General features: G+C 41.5%; 1 long non-coding RNA gene across 1 annotated transcript; it reads right to left on the bottom strand.

Moving 5' to 3' along the window:
• Positions 1 to 259: 259 nt before the first annotated feature.
• Positions 260 to 17,608, bottom strand: LOC113881131. Its single transcript, XR_003507958.1, has 3 exons — positions 17,294 to 17,608; positions 4,556 to 4,760; positions 260 to 298 (listed from the first exon to the last, which is right to left on the bottom strand). It is a non-coding gene; the product is annotated as an uncharacterized LOC113881131 (long non-coding RNA).
• Between the last annotated feature and the right edge of the window lie 2,163 nt (positions 17,609 to 19,771).

Genomic DNA, 19,771 nt, shown 5'->3' with positions numbered 1-19,771 from the left:
CGTGTCCAACTCTCTGTGACATGGTGGGCTCTGCCACCTCTTTTCCTTTTGCCTTCAGTCTTGGCCAGCATCAAGGTCTTTTCCAATGAGTAAGCTCTTCACATCAGGTGGCCAAAGTTTTAGAGCTTCAGGTCTAGCATCAGTCCTTCCAATGAGTATTCAGGGTTGATTTCCTTTCAGATTGACTGGCTTGATCTCCTAACTGTCCAAGGGACTCTCAAGAGTCTTCTCCAACACCACAGTTCGAAAGCATCAGTTCTCCAAAAGCTCGGCCTTCTTTATAGTCCAACTTTCACACCTGTACAAGACAAATGGAAAAACCATAGCTTTGACTATATGGACTTTTGTCAGTAAAGTAGTGTCTCTGATTTTTAATCGCTGTCCAGATTTCTCATAGCTTTCCCAAGATTAGACGTCAAACCAGTCTAAGGGCCTAAGAGATGAGGATCCCTTCACCACCCCACTTTCTGGAGTAGCATCACTAGGAAACAAATTTCTGCAGGGAAGTCAGCAGTTCCCTCCCACAGCCCATGCCCTTGCTTTTGGGAAGTCCCCAATTTTTCTTGCCATACAGATTGACAAGAGAGGTAAAATCTCAGGAGTTTCCTGCTTGGAAATGGAAGTCCAGCACCTCCACTGGTCCTCGGGTCCTCCTTAAACCCAGTGCTTAGAGACTGTGGCTTGAGAACCAGAAGGAAGTGGAAGGACAGGCATCTGTACTCTTGGCTGTGAAGCTACTATCTCTCAAGTGAGACATCTGGACTCTCCAGTCTCTAAGGTGCTGTTGGATGTGGTCTTAGTCACAAAAGTGCAGAAGCCAATGAAGAGGGCAAATATGGAGGAGGAGTATGCTTCTGAAATTAACTTATACGTGCAGGGTGCTGAGCTGTCAGGAGCCTCAGAGATCACACAGTACAGTTTTTCATTTTTCACATGAGGAATATTAATTATGAAGAATCACTTTTGAGGGCTTCCCTGTTGGTCCAGTAGTTAAGGATCCACCTGCCAGTGCCGGGGACATGGGTTTGATCCCTGCTCCAGGAATATCTCACATGCCATGAAACAACTAAGCCCACATGCCATAACTACCAACCCTGGACCCTAGAGCCCATGCTCTGCAACAAAAGAAGCCACCGCAATGAGAAGCCTGCACAGGGCAACTAGAGGAAGCCCTAGCACAGCAACAAAGTCCCAATACAGTCCAAAAAATTAAATAAATAAATAAACTTTCTTTAAAAAAAAAAAAAACTGTTTTGAAACTCTTTTCTGGGCTGACTTCAGTCCTGGTTAACCTATTTCAACCATGTGTCCACCAGGTCTCACTCTACATGCACCCCAAACTCATCAGAGCCTCTGTGAAGCTTTGAGTTGGCGTTTTCAGTGGCAGCTCTTTGACCTGAGAATATTTGTGTTTGAAGAGGAAGCATTCTCCAAAGATAAAAAATTCTAAGCAAAGAGATAATACAATTCATTATCTAAACCAGTAGACTTTAGAGAGGGATAAGGATAAGGACAAACCAGGAAAAATGGGGACAAAATCCCATAAGAGATTTCCTGGTCTTTCTTGGTGGAAGCATCATGTAAGCACAGAGCAGGGTTGCAGAAGGCCTGGGATGGCTCATTCATTGGATCAATGAATTGAATTCACTGAAAGCACCGGCTCAAAGCTTCAGAGAGGCTCTGATGAGTTTCTGGGTGCAGGTAGAGGGGGACCTGGTGGACACGTGCCTGAAGTAGTTTAACCAGGACTGTCTGGAGTCAGCCCAGCAAAGCGTTTCAAAACAGTTCTTTTTTTAAAAAAAGAAGGTTTATTCCTGGACACCAAGATTGTGACAAATAGGTAAAAGCCACATACACACAGACTAGATTTTTGGTGGTTCGGCTCCTACTACCAACCAGATGTGCCTTTCATAGGCCACTGCCTCTCTCTGGGCCTCCTTTCTATCTTCATAAAATGAAAAAGTTGAGTCACATCATGTCTGAGACCCCTCCCTTCAAGCTGTAGTGTCTAGGAGTCAGTGGGACCTCTGGCTGAGAAAGGGGGTCCCAGCACAGCAGCCTCCCCCCTTGCCAGCCCAATGCACTAACCAGCAGAACACATGGCCTGGCCCCTCTCAGGACCCCCAGGCCCCATCCTTACCCAGCCTGCTCCAGCCCCACCCTACACATGTGGTTGCTCTTCCTATCTGGTGTCTAGGAATATACTCGGAGACCCTAGGAAAAGAACTGCCACACGCACACACACACTTCAGAATCCTAACAAATATTAAAAGCCACAACATTCAAACAAGTGCAAAGGATACGCCAAGAATCCTCTGGCACTGCCTTCTGTGAAACACCTGGTCATGTTTAACCCAGCCCGAAAATCTGATTTCCGCATGAGACTCCTGGCAGGAGTGGTAGGAGGCAGACTGGACACCCTCAGCAGGGACTGGGCTAGCCTGAGTCACCCCATCTCCTCCTAAGGGACAGGTTCTGCCCCTGCCAGGCAGCAGGTGACAAAGAGGGAGAATGCAAGCACTCCAGCTCTCAGCCGTGTCCTCGCTTCAGATGCACTCTTAACCTAAGCCCTGCCACCACCTCCCTGGGAGCCAGCAGATGGAGAAACAGAAGGGAGACTGGCTGGTAGGGCCCATTGGCTTCCCATGGAGGACCTCAGCCTAATAGAAGTTGTCATGTGTCAGCTTAGGGCATGAGCAGAGCTCGCCTGGGCAGCAGCTGCTCCAGGGGCCCTGGGCCAAAACGGTGCTCACGTGAGAAGGGGGTGTGTGTGAGTAGGTGCGGGAGAGCAGGCCTAGCTCAGGAGCTGGACAGAGGAAGGAGCCCAGGACCAGCAACGTGAAAACAATCTGGCAGCACAGGAAGAGGAAAAGGACTCTAAATATAAATTCAACCTCCTCTTTAGCTGGTCCAGATCCTGATGTTTAATGATACTGCCTCTCAGAGGTGGCAAGTGAGAGAAAAGCAAGAAGGATCAGAGGGTAGAGAACCCACCATTAAGCTCGGTCCAAAGTGAAAGTGAAAGTCGTTCAGTCGTATCTGACTTTTTGCGACCCCATGGACTGTAGCCCGCCAGGCTCCTCTGTCCATGGGATTCTCCAGGCAAGAATACTTGAGTGGGTTGCCATGCCCTCCTCCAGGGGATCTTCCAAACCCAGGAATCAAACCCAGGTTTCCTGCACTGCAGGCAGATTCTTTACCAATTGAACCACAAAGGAATTCTTCCCCCAAATCCAAACTCTTAGCTGTGTTACTTGCTCAGTCATGTCCGACTCTTTGCGACCCTATAGACTGGACCCTTGGAGAAGGAGATGGCAACCCACTCCAGTGTTCTTGCCTGGAAAATTCCAGGGACGGGGGAGCTGCCGTCTATGGGGTCGCACAGAGTGGGACATGACTGAAGTGACTTAGCAGCAGCAGCAGCAGTGGCAGACTGGATCCTGCCAGGCTTGTTTGTTCTTGGGATTCTCCAGGCAATAATACAGGAATGGGTTGCCATTTCCTTCTCCGGGGATCTTTCCAACCCAGGGGATCGAACCTGGGTCTTCTGCATTGCAGACAGATTCTTTACTGTTTGAACCACCAGGGAAGTCTTGGAGTCTGATGGACTCAAGTTATCATGGTGTCTGACCCTCTCCTTCTACAAGTGAGTAACCTGATGCCAGAGATGCTCCAAGGACCTGACCCATGTGGTTCAGCTGGTGGAGCCTGAGTCATCCAGCCCAGTACTTTGCTTTGCACTCTGTTCTCTCCTACTTCTCATCAATAAGATACATAAACATCAAAATAAAGTCAACCATGAACTCATTCACTTAATCTCTATTCAAAGTAGCACACCTTTATTTAGAATCTTTACAAATCTCAAATATTATATAATTGTAAATAATAACTAAATATTGTAGTGAGGTGCATTTCAACAATGATTTTACTTAAACTAGTTATAGAGGTATAGAAATCTGTTAGAAATGTCTGAATCATAAAGAAATTATAACATTTTACCAAATTCTGAATGTTCTTTGTAACTGACCAAACAACCTAATTATGTGTAAACCTCCAGTTCCCTTTAATGCAACATTTGAATATACGGTACATGGATCTTTTGTGATCCATGTTTTTCTCACGCATGAGGTCTTGAGTTCCAGTGGTCATGCGCTGTGATTTCCTCATCAAGGATAATCAGAAAGAAAAGTGTTAATTTTGGTGAGAAATAAATAAACGATGTGAAATTGTTACAGCAAAGTTGAGTATTTTGCACTGAAATCATAGAAAACAGAAAAGAGGCCAAGGGCAAATTTTATTTTATAACAGAACTTAAGATCCACCCTCTTAAAACATTAAGTGTACAGTACAGTGTTATTCATTATAGGTATGACATTGTACAACGGACCTCTAAAAGGCATTCTTGCTTAAAGGAAACGTTATGCCTGTTGGGAACAAAGTTCTAAATCTTCTCCTAAAAAGAGTGTTAGGAGGAAGGGAACAGATGAGCAGAGAGCAGACAGAGCCAAGGCTGTGAAATCCCTTGTGCTGGGGACACTTGAGAAAGCCCGCTTACCTCTTCTAAGCAAGTTCAGTGCAAGTTAACCGAAGCACTCAAACGTTCCACCTCACCAGTCTTCCCTGGCCCACTGTGTTTCCGGAGAACTGCATTAACGTCCCCAGTGGTAAGATCACATTGGCCATTTGTGTGGAGAGCAGATGCAGAGTAAGTGCCTTTTAGCATGCTCATTGTCAGCAGCAAAGCAAAATGATTGTCAAGCCTGTCATGAAAACAGCAGGGGAGAAAAATCCTGAAAAAGTTATAGCAAACAAGGGAGAGAAATGGAAATTAAGTGAATATACAGTACCGTGAAGACGTGTAAAAAAGTCTTTAGCAAAGACAGAGCACTACGAAGGGTGCCATGTTTTATCTCAGTGAGTATATTTAGTCATTACTTAGTCCTTTGTGGATTGTATTTTAACCTCAGAGACCCATACTCTACTTATTCTTATTCAAGTCTTTAAATTCCTTAATAGTAAATTAGCAAATTTCCTTACTCTGTTTCTCGTGTGTTTCAGAAAACTTGCCTTCCTCTTAAAGGAAACAGATGCACATTTGCACACTCATTCAGACACACTCATACACACCCACAACTGAGAAAGATCTAGAGTATCAATAACAAATCTGGATAATTAAAAAAATACCATAATCTTCATGCTGATGGCTCATCTGTTTCCACGATCTGAAGTGAGATGTGATCCAAGCAACCTGCTGACCAGGTGGCCAGTTTAATGGACTGGTAATAGTTTTAACTACCTCTTTAGTTTGAAAGACATAGGAGTAATGCTGGTGTCAAGCCCCTCAGAGGCATAGACCCAAATGGGCTAGTTATCTCAGGGAGAAAAAGGAAATTAGTTCATAAACTTAGAAAGCCAAGCTGTCTGATGGAGTGGAAAACACAGCACACTGGAGGCACAGACCTGAAAATAATTTTCCTTTCTGCCCCCCTTAGTTTTGGGACTCTGGGTAAGTTATTTACACTCTCTGAACTTTCATTCCTTTACTTGCAAAGTTAAGAAAATAATGCCTACTTCACAGCACTGTGGTGAGGATGAAATGAAATTGTTTATGGAAAGCAGCTTGTATGCTATAAATTGCTAGATAGATATTATTCTAACGGCTAAAACTCCAAACCTCTGTCAGGTTGTAATCTGAAAAGTGATAACCACTTTCTGATTATACTATAAAACAAATGTGAATGAATGACTTTCCACTGTAAGCAAAATAGATCCACACTGGTCATCTAAAAACCTCCCTGCCATCTCCACCCCAGTAAGGCCTGCTTGTTCAGAATACTAGAATACTGGCTGGTGAAAGGTTACCAAAACTCCTTCTCAGGAGAGCTTTCCTTGCATGAGATCATCCCACTCTTAAGGGGGTAAAGAAGAGCTGAACCATCTCTTTGGAAACAAGATAGACAAAGTGAAAATTTCTATGTCAAAGGCATATTCAGAAATACCACTGGTCTCATACATTTGACACTAATAACTATGCTGACCATAAGAGTAACAACTTCCAGCTATCAAGAACTTCCTACATTGAGCATCTCGATTAGCAAGACTTTACGCAATAAACTGTGGAAAATTCTTAAAGAGATGGGAATACCAGACCACCTGACCTGCCTCTTGAGAAATCTGTATGCAGGTCAGGAAGCAACAGTTAGACCTGGACATGGAACAACAGACTGGTTCCAAATAGGAAAAGGAGTACGTCAAGGCTATATATTGTCACCTTGCTTATTTAACTTATGCGCAGAGTATATCATGAGAAATGCTGGGCTGGAGGAAGCACAAGCTGGAATCAAGATTGACAGGAGAAATATCAATAACCACAGATATGCAGATGACACCACCCTTATGGCAGAAAGTGAAGAAGAACTAAAGAGCTTCTTGATGAAAGTGAAAGAGGAGAGTGGAAAAGTTGGCTTAAAGCTCGACAGTAAGAAAACTAAGATCATAGCATCTGGTCCCATCATTTCATTGCACATAGATGTGGAAACAGTGGCTGACTTTATTTTTCTGGGCTCTAAAATCACTGCAGATGGTGATTGCAGCCATGAAATTAAAAGATGCTTACTCCTTGGAAGGAAAGTTATGACCAACCTAGACAGTGTATTAAAAAGCAGTGACATTACTTTGCCAACAAAGGTCCATCTTAGTCAAGGCTACGGTTTTTCCAGTGGTCATGTGTGGATGTGAGAGTTGGAATATAAAGAAAGCTGAGCACAGAAGAATTGGTGCTTTTGAACTGTGGTGTTGGAGAAGACTCTTGAGAGTCCCTTGGACTGCAAGGAGATCCAACCAGTCCATCCTAAAGGAAATCAGTCCTGGGTTTTCATTGGAAGGACTGATGTTGAAGCTGAAACTCCAATACTTTGGCCACCTGATGTGAAGAGCTGATTTGAAAAGACCCTGATGCTGGGAAAGATTGAAGACAGGAGAAGTGGATGACAGAGGATGAGATGGTTGGATGGCATCACTGACTCAATGGACATGGGTTTGGGTGGACTCTGGGAGTTGGTAATGGACAGAGAGGCCTGGCATGCTGTGGTTCATGGGGTTGCAAAGAGTTGGACACGACTGAGCGACTGAACTGCACTGACTGATGCATTTATCTGGGCTTCCCAGGTGGCGCTAGTGGTAAAGAACCCACTTGCAAAAAACATAAGAGACATGAGTTCGATCCCTGGGTTGGGAAGATCCCTTGGAGAGGGGCTTGCAACCTACTCCAGTATTCTTGCCCACAGAATCCCATGGACAGAGGAGCCTACTGGGCTGTAATCCTAGGGTCACACAGTCGGACATGACTGAAGTGACTAACCACGCATGCATTCATATATCTGAATTCTCACAATCCCCTTCTTGTGTGTGCAAGGCAGGAATTATCTTTTTCTGTTCTACCCACGAGAAAACGGAAGCTCCAATAATCCTACAGAATGCATCGAAGTGACACCTCTAGTAGCAGAGTTATGAATTGAGCCCAAATGTATCTGACTACAAAATTTGTTCTCCATTAAGCCAAACTACTTATATTATTTTCCTGTCCCTGTGTAACCAAATATCACAAACTGAGGAGCTTAAAGCAATACACATTATCTCCCAATTTCCATGGGTCAGGATCCTGGATATAACTTAGCTGGATCCTCTGTTCAGGGTCTCACTAAGCTGCATGCAAGATATTGACCAGGGAGTGCTCTCATCCACAAGGTTGACTAGGGAACTCCATCAAAGCAGCAAGGAGCTCCTCTCACTTTAGGTAGTGTCCAGTCCCTCTTTTAAGGGATCTTGCCTGATTAAGTCATGCCCATTCGGAATAATCTTCCTTTGGATTAACTCAAAATCAACTGAATAGGATCTTAATTAAGTCTGCTATACTCTCTTGGGTAGGAACAACTCACAAGTTCACCCATTTTCTGGGAAAGAAGATTATACAGGGCATGAACTTCGTGGGACAAGGATTGTAGGGCCATCTGAGAATTCTGCTTACCACACAACCTCCCTTGAGCTGTGGTTATAGGAGACACGATCACAAAGAACACAGCCTAGCACAGAAAGAGAACAGCTTGTTCTGCCCTGTCTTAGTATTTTCCTGTGGTGTCATAGAGAGCCCCAAGCTAGACCACTAGAAGCAGAAAATTGCCTCTGGTGTATATTCTAAAATCTAGATCTGCAAGAACAGATGTTCTAGACCTTGGCTACATGCTAGAATCATCTAGGGAGATTTTGAAACAAAAAATTATCTCCCAGAGAGCTTTATTTAATTGGTCTTAAGTAGGACCTGGGCATTTGTTTTTATCCTTGTTTGAGGGTGGTGGGGGGGTGAGGGTTTTTTGTTTCTTTTCTTTAAGCTTTTTATTTATTATTTATTTTGACATTTGAATCTTTAATTCATTAAGAATTAATGTGGTATGTGTTTTCTGGTGAGAAGCTATTTTTTTCCAGCTTGCCAACTGTTCCAGCATTAGTTTTGAATAATGTATCCTTTTCTTAATAACTTGTAATGCACCTCTATCTTATGTTATAATTTTATAACTGTAACAAGAAGGATTTACTACTGTTCTTTTTTCCCTCTTTCCTTTCAACTTCTCAGAATTCTCTAGTGTGATGTAAAGTTAAAAATGCCTGATCAGAAGAAAGTAGCAAGATATATTCAAAGACCTGAAAGGAAAAAGCCTGCAGCATAAGACACCCAGCAAGATTATTGCTTAGAATAGAAGGAGGGATAAAGGATTTCTCAGACAGGCAAAAACTAAAAGAATAGAGAAATACCAAACCTATCTTAAGAGAAATATTGAAAGATATTCTCTAAACAGAAAAGAAACAAGAATCTGCAGGAAAGAAAAAATAACAACTGCAAAATAAATCACTTACATAAGCCATTGCACAGATGTTTTTTAAATTTTAAAAATTTTGTGAAAGTGATTATAACTACAATGAACAACAAAAGGACAAATATAAAGATGTAAAAGAAGATATCAAAATCACAAAATGAGGGGGAGGGGAGTAAGGGAGTATAGTTTTTGGTTTTTTTTTAAGAATGTGTTTGAGCTTATATGACTACCAATCTAAAGCAAATAGATACAGTAATGGGTTAACATATTTGAAAAATAGGGTAACCACAAACTAAAAACATACAATAGATTCACAAACACCAAAAAGAAGAGAACACAGTATAATACAAAAGAAAGCCATCAAACCACAAAAGGAAAAACAAAAAGAAAGGAACAGAGTAGAAAAGCAAAATAAACCAGATAACAAGGTTTAAAAATGGCAACAAATACATATATATCAAAAATTATCTTAAATCTTAATGGACTAAATGCAGCAATCCAAAAACACAGAGTGTCAGATTGGATTAAAAAAATAGTCTACAACATGCTGCTTATAAGAAGCACACTTTAGGGCTAAGGACACACATAGATTGAAAGTGAGAGCATGGAAACATATATTTAATGCAAACAGAAATGACAAGAAAGCAGGGATAGCAATACTCATATCAGATAGTTCAGTTCAGTTCAGTTCAGTTTAGTTCAATTCAGTCGCTCAGTCGTGTCCAACTCTTTGCGACCCCATGAATCGCACCATGCCTGGCCTCCCTGTCCGTCACAAACTCCCGGGGTTCACCCAGACTCAGGTCTATCGAGTCAGTGATGCCATCCAGCCATCTCATCCTCTGGTGTCCCCTTCTCCTCCTGCCCTCAATCCATCCCAGCATCAGAGTCTCTTCCAATGAGTCAACTCTTCGCATGAGGTGGCCAAAGTACTGGAGTTTCAGCTTTAGCATCATTCCCTCCAAAGAAAACCCAGGGCTGATCTCCTTCAGAACGGACTGGTTGGATCTCCTTGCAGTCCAAGGGACCCGCAAGAGTCTTCTCCAACACCACAGTTCAAAAGCATCAATTCTTTGGCGCTCAGCTTTCTTCACAGTCCAACTCTCACATCCATACATGACCACAGGAAAAACCATAGCCTTGACTAGAGGGACCTTTGTTGGCAAAGTAATGTCTTTGCTTTTGAATATGCTATCTAGGTTGGTCATAACTTTCCTTCCAAGGAGTAAGCGTCTTTTAATTTCATGGCTACAGTCACCATCTGCAGTGATTTTTGAGCCCAAAAAAATAAAGTCTGACACTGTTTCCACTATTTCCCCATCTATTTCCCATGAAGTGATGGGACCAGATGCCATGATCTTCGTTTTCTGAATGTTGAGCTTTAAGCCAACTTTTTCACTCTCCACTTTCACTTTCATCAAGAGACTTTTGAGTTCCTCTTCACTTTCTGCCATAAGGGTGGTGTCATCTGCCTATCTGAGGTTATTGATATTTCTCCTGGCAATTTTGATTCCAGCTTGTGTTTCTTCCAGTCCAGCATTTCTCATGATGTACTCTGCATATAAGTTAAATAAGTAAGGTGACAATATACAGCCTTGACGTACTCCTTTTCCTATTTGGAACCAGTCTGTTGTTCCATGTCCAGGTCTAACTGTTGCTTTCTGACCTGCATACAGATTTCTCAAGAGGCAGATCAGGTGGTCTGGCATTCCCATCTCTTTAAGAATTTTCCACAGTTTATTGCTTTGGTATAGTCAATAAAGCAGAAATAGATGTTTTTCTGGAACTCTCTTGCTTTTTCCATGATCCAGCGGATGTTGGCAATTTGATATCTGGTTCCTCTGCCTTTTTTAAAACCAGCTTGAACATCAGGAAGTTCACGGTTCACATATTGCTGAAGCCTGGCTTGGAGAATTTTGAGCATGACTTTACTAGCATGTGAGATGAGTGCAATTGTGCGGTAGTTTGAGCATTCTTTGGCATTGCCTTTCTTTGGGATTGGAATGAAAACTGACCTTTTCCAGTCCTGTGGCCACTGCTGATTTTTCCAAATGTGCTGGCATATTGAGTGCAGCACTTTCACAGCATCATCTTTCAGGATTTGAAATAGCTGAACTGGAATTCCATCACCTCCACTAGCTGTGTTCATAGTGATGCTTTCTAAGGCCCACTTGACTTCACATTCCAGGATGTCTGGCTCTAGATCAGTGATCACACCATTGTGATTATCTGGGTCGTGAACATCTTTTTGTACAGTTCTTCTGTGTATTCTTGTCACCTCTTCTTAATATCTTCTGCTTCTGTTAGGTCCATACCATTTCTGTCCTTTATTGAGCCCATTTTTGCATGAAATGTTCCCTTGGTATCTCTAATTTTCTTGAAGAGATCTCTAGTTTTTCCCATTCTGTTGTTTTCCTCTATTTCTTTGCATTGATCACTGAGGAAGGCTTTCTTATCTCTTCTTGCCATTCTTTGGAACTCTGCATTCAGATGTTTATATCTTTCCTTTTCTCCTTTGCTTTTCACTTCTCTTCTTTTCACAGCTATTTGTAAGGCCTCCCCAGACAGCCATTTTGCTTTTTTGCATTTCTTTTCTATATGAATGGTCTTGATCCCTGTCTCCTGTACAATGTCACGAACCTCATTCCATAGTTCATCAGGCACTCTATCTATCAGATCTAGGCCCTTAAATCTATTTCTCACTTCCACTGTATAATCATAAGGGATTTGATTTAGGTCATACCTGAATGGTCTAGTGGTTTCCCCTACTTTCTTCAATTTAAGTCTGAATTTGGTAATAAGGAGTTCATGATCTGAGCCACAGTCAGCTCCCAGTCTTGTTTTTGTTGACTGTATAGAGCTTCTCCATCTTTGGCTGCAAAGAACATAATCAGTCTGATTTCAGTGTTGACCATCTGGTGATGTCCATGTGTAGAGTCTTCTCTCGTGTTGTTGAAAGAGAGTGTTTGCTATGACCAGTGCATTTTCTTGGCAAAACTCTATTAGTCTTTGCCCTGCTTCATTCCGTGTTCTAAGGCCAAATTTGCCTGTTACTCCAGGTGTTTCTTGACTTCCTACTTTTGCATTCCAGTCCCCTATTATGAAAAGGACAACTTTCTTGGGTGTTAGTTCTAAAAGGTCTTGTAGGTCTTCATAGAACCATTCAACTTCAGCTTCTTCAGCGTTACTGGTTGGGGCATAGACTTGGATTACTGTGATATTGAATGGTTTGCCTTGGAAACGAATAGAGATCATTCTGTCGTTTTTGAGATTGCATCCAAGTACTGCATTTCAGACTCTTCTGTTGACCATGATGTCTACTCCATTTCTTCTGAGGGATTCCTGCCCGCAGTAGTAGATATAATGGTCATCTGAGTTAAATTCACCCATTTCAGTCCATTTGAGTTCACTGATTCCTAAAATGTCAACATTCATGCTTGCCATCTCCTGTTTGACCACTTCCAATCTGCCTTGATTCGTGGACCTGACATTCCAGGTTCCTATGCAATATTGCTCTTTACAGCATCGGACCTTGCTTCTATCACCAGTCACATCCACAGCTGGGTATTCTTTTTGCTTTGGCTCTATCCCTTCATTCTTTCTGGAGTTATTTCTCCACTGATCTCCAGTAGCATATTGGGCACCTACTGACCTGAGGAGTTCCTCTTTCAGTATCCTATCATTTGCCTTTTCATACTGTTCGTGGGGTTCTCAAGGCAAGAATACTGAAGTGGTTTGCCATTCCCTTCTCCAGTGGACCACATTCTGTCAGATCTCTCCACCATGACCCATCCATCTTGGGTTGCCCCACGGGCATGGCTTAGTTTCACTGAGTTAGACAAGGCTGTGGTCCTAGTGTGATTAGGTTGACTAGTTTTCTGTGAGTATGGTTTCAGTGTGTCTGCCCTCTGATGCCCTCTTGCAACACCTACCATCTTACTTGGGTTTCTCTTACCTTGGGCATGGGGTATCTCTTCATGGCTGCTCCAGCAAAGCATATCCACTGCTTCTTACCTTGGATGAGGGGTATCTCAACAAAAGCAATAAGGAAGGATACTATACAATGATAAAAGGATCAATACAAGAAGAGGATATTACCCTGATTAACATATATGCATGCAATGTAGGAGCACCTAAATACTTAAAACAATTACTACCAGACACAAAGGGAGAAATTGAAATGAACAAAATAACAGTAGGAGAATTTACCACCCCTCTGACATCAATGGACAGATCTTCCAGACAGGAAATCAATAAGGTAACAGAGATCTTAACTGAAACAGTAGACCTGTTAGACTTAATTGTACTTTCAGGATATTATGTCCAAAAAAACCAGAATACACATTCTTTTCAAGTTCACATGGAATATTCTCTACAATAGATCACCTACTATGACACAAAACAAGCCTTAACAAATTTAAGAGGATAAGAATTATTTCAAACATCTTTTCTGGCCACAACAGCACGAAACTAGAAAAGAATACCTGGTCATTAACAGTGATCTACAAGGTGTGCTGTGTTCACCCCAAAGCTATGTGGATGACAATATATGCAAATGTGAGAAGAAAACCTTTAAACATCAATAAAAATGTGTTTTTTAATTTAAAAATATAGACAAAGAAGACTTTGACTTCTAGTTTCTGATCTGACACGTAAAGACCTGAATGTCACTACCATCTTCACAATAAGAAAAATCAGAACAAAGCAAAAATCAACCAATTTTCTTAAACCTATCAGAGAATTGAAGTCACAGAGTAAAGCACTGCCTCAGTCTGGAGAGGCAAGTGGATACAGAGAATTACAGAGGTGCCAATGCTTAGGAACAGAAGCCTACAGTTGGAGCCATCAAGCAGGATACATATCAACAACAACAACAAAAAATACACATAGGAACATCACATTCAAACTGGAAAATCAAGGACACAAAGGAAATCTTGAAAGAAGCCAGAGAGAAAAACACACAAAATGAAACACCTTACCTACAGAGGAATATGAGTAAAAATTACTTGGACTTCTCTGAACAAACAGTTCAAGCACAAAGAGAATGTAGTGGAATAAAATGTTGAAAGAAAAAAGTCACCAATCTCAAATTCTGTATCCAGCAAAATTATACTTCAAAAGGAAGGAGAAATAAAGACTAGACTTTCTTAAACAAACAAAAATGGAGGGAATTTGTTACCAAGACCTGCTTCACATAGAATGTAAAAGAGTTCTACAGCGAGAAGGAGAATTGTAAAGGTCAGAAACTCACATATATCTGAAAGGAAGGAAGAGTATTAGAGAAGAAATAAATTGAAGACAAAATAAAATCTTTTATTTTTAGATCTTAATTGACCTAACAAATAGCAACATGTTCAAAATAGTCATACCAATAATATATTCAGTAATTGTAGGTTATGGATAATTGAAATAAATGACAGCATTGTTTTAAGGGATGGAAGGAAGAATTGGAAATATTCTGTCATTATCAAGTAAGTCCTTGCCCTACCCATGATGTGGAATAGTGTCCTTTGAAATTTATTAGCTGTAAATATATATCACAAATTCTAGGGCAATCACTAAAAAAAAAAAAAATGTTAGACAGAAGCTGTCAAAGTTGAATTAAAAAACAAGACTCAAATATGCATTGCTTATAGGAAGACTTACTGATGTTTAATATTGATGAAAAACATACATATAATTCAAATATATAAATATTAAAGGTATATATATACTCAATCTTTTTTACAGATGGAACTGATCAATCTAAAATGTTTGAATGCTACTGATCTACAGTAGAAGCACTTCTGAAATCTTAATCTGACTGGAAATCACCTGGGGACTTGATTACAATACAGATTCTGGATTAGTGGATCTAGAATGGGGCTGGTATTTTATATTTAAGAAAAAACCCAAGGGTACCAATACAGGCATTCCTCAGGCCTCACTGTGGGCAGCAAGGGTATAAAGAACACATTCTAGACCCCAATAACTGTGTTTGGGTTGCACATAGGAAAGGAACCAAAGACCTGCCTTATTGAGGGGTTACTCCCCTCCTTGCAAGGACAATGTATGCATGTGTACTAGAGTACATATTTTTTTAAAGATCTATTGGGACAAAAAGAAGCAATAATTGATCTAAATGGGAACTTAAAAAAAGTGAAAGAAAAAGAAAGGAGAAAGGAAAAAGAGGAAAGCAAGGACAGAAGAAAGGAGAAGAGAATTAGAAACGGAGAAAGGATAAAGGGGCTAATTTTAGTAAGAAAACATTTTGGCTCTAGGGTCACGAATCAGAAAAAGTTATCAGAAAATTAAAGAAACTTATGGAGATAAATGATTAGTGTCTCACATTAAAAGCTTTACACATGGCTTAGTTGGTAAAGCATCTGCCTGCAATGCGGGAGGCCTGGGTTCAATTCCTGGGTGGGGAAGTTCCCCTGGAGAAGGGAATGGCAACCCACTCCAGTATTCTTGCCTGGAGAATTCCATGGACAGAGGAGCCTGGCAGGCTACAGTTCATGGGCTCGCAAGAATCCGACATGACTTAGCACTATCTTTCTTTCTTTCACATTAAAATTTGCTCAGATCATTTTAAAACTTATGATTACATGATGATGAATATTTTGAAATATGGGTCTCCAGAGCAGTCTATCATTTTATACTTTCCATTTTTATGGCTATTAAGGAAATCTTGTGATGGGATCTATACAATGCAGGTGTGGTAGAGGATCAGGTCATATCAACATCCTTAATTCTTGGACTGCAAGAAGATCCAACCATTCCATCCTAAAGGAGATCAGTCCTGAATATTCATTGGAAGGACCGATGCTGAAACTCCAATACTTTGACCACCTGATGCAAAGAACCCGCTCATTGGAAAAGACCCTGATGATGGGAAAGATTGAAGGCAGGAGAAGGGGGTGACAGAAGATAAGATGGTTGAATGGCATCACTGACTCAATGGACATGAGTTTGAGTAAACTCCGGAAGTTGGTGATGGACAGGGAGGCCTGGCATGCTGCAGTCCATGGGGTCGCCAAGAACTGGACATGACTGAGCGACTGAACTGAACTGAATTCTTGGAAGAGTATTTCAGAGAACAAAATTGGATGATCTCATGATAACCTGAATTTATACTAAGCAAGTTGGTTCAAGATCAACCTATATGGAGGGAAAGAAAGGAATACAGGCCATGATGCTGTGACATCTTCTTGACCAAAGCAAATGCTGGAGAGAATTTGAAGAGTACTTTTACAAGTAAATAAGTAAAAGGAGTAAATAAGTAAAAGGACAAATAAATTATTGTGAGAACAGAGATAAATTTACCAATTTGGAAAGGATCATAGCATTTACTTGAACTACTTCCACTCTTCTTATATACCCCTCTATAGGCCCTACCCTGGTTTCTGTTCTCCCCAATCCTTTCATCAACTTTCTACTGAAAGTTCTAAATTCACATGTCCTACCAACTTCAAAAATCCAAAGACAATGCCCAGCACTTCCAACTGACTATTTGGCAACATCTAACTTTGGTGTCACTAAATCAATCAACCAATCAATCAATCAAAATAAACAGGCTTTGAGGAGAAAGGGGGTGGTCTACATACTCTGGGTCTCCTCCCACATACCTGACAACAGTTCAATCTCCTCCCCTTCATCTCTTCTTTCAATCAACTTTTGAAATGTCTAAATGCATCTCTCTTAAAATATGGTGCCCAGAGGTCAATGGTACGGTGACTATGCTATAACCCATGTGAGGTCTGAACAAAGGCAAGTACAGTGGAAATAATCATTATCACTCGTTAACACTCTAAGAAAGAAAGAATTTAAATGCAGAGAGAACTAGAGAGAAGAGTGTCAGAGTTTCTGCTCCATACATTCAAAATTCTGTACAAAAAAATTTATCTAAGCCCCCTTTCCCCAAGTCAAGCCCATCTAAGTACAAAATCTTAATATTATAATATGTTATAGAGATAAATGTCTTTATATATTTTTAAACAAACTGCTTTTTGAAAAGAAAACTAGCTACATGGGAAAAATGATGTGTGAATTATTGATTGCAAAACATCCTATAATTTCTTGGCAACTTCTACCAATAAATTACTATCCACAGAAAAAGCAAAAACTAAAGTTATTACTTACTCCCTAGGTATCTTGCATAGTTCATTAGATTAAGGGGTGGAATATCAGTGAGGCTGGAGAGTATGGTATGTGATGGCTACAATAAGCAGTTGGCTCCTATGACATCTATCTCTGTATTGACTCAGATATTTGGCCTTGAGCAATTAAATCCCTTCTTGGCTTCCTCTCCTCATCTGTAAAATGAGCCTGTTGGATTCCGTGCTCTCTAAGTTCTGTTTTACGTACGTGATCAGCCTGGCCATGATTTCCCTTCCCAAAACATCCCATGGTCTTTATAATCACCTTTGTCTCCTCAGTCTTACCTTTTGAGAGTCCATTCACCTTCCTACCAGGACCCGCTCTCTCTGGATCTAGCTTTTTCATTTCATTTTCTTCCTGGAACCAGTCTATGGCTTGCATATAAGCTCTCCTCACCTACAGCGCACCGACTTGAAAAGAGAAAGAAACTGCATTAGCAGCTGGCATTGTCACATGAAAGGACATGTAAAACACAGACCATCTATAACTGGGCGTGAGACCAGTCCTGTGTTGCTGACTTCCACTGGGTGCCTCGGGAAAGTCATGAGTGCAGTCTGGAGATTGGTCCCCGAGGGCAGTGACCTGTCACCAGGCCTCATGGGAGCACAGGACCTGCTGTGCTAACTTGGCTCCACCTCCGCTTTAAAAATAGATTCTGTCCTATCTGTGGGCTCCTTTCCTTCCAAGCTGCCTGGGCAACTTCAGCTTATCTTCCCCATCCTTTCAGCTGCCTGAGAAAGTGGAGAAACTTGTTTTTCCTGATGTTCTTTGGGGCCCCTTGACCTTGCCTTTGATTCATTCTCTGGACCCCTTTTAGAGGAGAGGTCAGAACTATCTTGCTTCTCACTTAAGTGCTGAGTTTCCAGTTTTCTTCTCTATTGAGTGAAGGCCTGCAGGTCAAGCCTAAGGAGTGGTATGGAGAGGAATGTGGATCTTCCGTCCCTAAGGACTGGCCATTGCCCTGTCCCGCTGAACTTCACCACCCAGCCATATACACAGAGAGAACCCCCCGACAGAGGATGCTTGCAATTTATTCCACCTGTTTCTCTCCACTTCTATCAACTCTAACCTTCTTATGAAACTCTCTGGAGAAGAGATTCTCATCACCTCCTCCAGTTATCTACTTCTGCCCTCAATACCGGAAATTCATATATTTATCTGCCAGGATTTACCCAAGTAACACTTTTCTGAGAATAAACAGAACGTAAAGAGTGCTGCTTTATGGGGGAAAAAAGTGGGGGAGGGGTTCCTTTCATTTTGAAGCTGATAATGAAGGAAGCCAAAGGTAATGTTCAGCTGTTTATCCAAAATGTTATCTAATTTATTCACATCTTTCTGGCATTTAGATTAGCATGAAAATCTGTCTTCTGAAAAGTTCAAAATCTGCTTTGAGATAAACCCTTCCTGTTTTCAGTAAATGACTGTTGTAGCTTTAAGAAGGGTGGTCTCGCCATCATTCTCACACCAAATCTCTCTCTTATATTCCGAGACCTCAAGAAGCTGAGCCGGTACAGATAAGCCACTGGGGTTTGAGCAGTAGATATTCTGGGAGTCCTGTCAGGCACAGACCAGCACTGTACTCACAGGTTCCCAACTCACATTTGCTGCTTGGGTGGTGGTTACACCCTTAGAGCAAGGGTTCTCAAACAGGGATGATCCTGTCCCCCAGCGCACATATGGGAATGTCTGGATCTATTTTTCGTCATTCCAAGTGGTGTGGAGGGTTGTACTACTAGAATCTAGTGGATTAAGACTTTGTTGCTGTTCAGTCACTAAGTCACGTTCAACTCTTTGCAACCCCATGGACTGCAGCAGGTGAGGCTTCCCTGTCCTTCACCATCTCCTGCTCAAACTCATGCCTATTGAGTCAGTGATGCCATCCAACCATCTCATCCTCTGTTGTCCCCTTCTCCTCCCACCTTCAATCTTTCCCAGTATCAGGGTCTTTTCCAGTAATTCAGCACTTCTCATCAGGTGGCCAAAGTATTGGACCTTCGGCTTAGGCATTAGTCATTCCAGTGAATATTCAGGACTGATTTCCTTTAGGATTGACTAGTTTGATCTCCATGCTGTCGGACTCTCAAGAGTCCTCTCCAACACCACAATTCAAAAGCATCAATTCTTCAGTGCTCAGCCTTCTTTATGGTCCAACTAAAACAATAAAATGGAAAAGACTAGAGATCTCTTCAAGAAAATTAGAGATACCAAGGGAACATTTCATGCAAAAATGGGCTCAATAAAGGACCTAACAGAAGCAGGAGATATTAAGAAGAGGTGGCAAGAATACACAGAAGAACTGTACAAAAAATATGTTCATGACCCAGATAATCATGATGGCGTGATCACTCACCTCAAGCCAGACATCCTGGAGTGCAAAGTCAAGTGGGCCTTAACAAGCATCACTATGAACAAAGCTAGTGGAGGTGATGGAATCCCAGTTGAGCTATTTCAAATCCTAAAAGATGATGCTGTGAAAGTGCTGCACTCAATATGCCAGCATATTTGGAAAACTCAACAGTGGCCACAGGACTGGAAAAGGTCAGTTTTCATTCCAATCCCAAAGAAAGGCAATGCCAAAGAATGTTCAAACTACCACACAATTGCACTCCTCTCACATGCTAGTAAAGTAACGCTCAAAATTCTCCAAGCCAGGCTTCAGCAATACATGAACCATGAACTTCCAGATGTTCAAGCTGGTTTTAGAAAAGGCAGAGGAGCTAGAGATTAAATTGCCAACATCCACTGGATCATAGAAAAAGTAA

Source organism: Bos indicus x Bos taurus, chromosome 2, assembly GCF_003369695.1.
Source record: "Bos indicus x Bos taurus breed Angus x Brahman F1 hybrid chromosome 2, Bos_hybrid_MaternalHap_v2.0, whole genome shotgun sequence".
Lineage (NCBI taxonomy): Eukaryota > Metazoa > Chordata > Mammalia > Artiodactyla > Bovidae > Bos > Bos indicus x Bos taurus.
The sequence above is the reverse complement of the archived record's forward strand: the minus strand, read 5'-3'. Positions and strand labels throughout refer to the sequence as shown.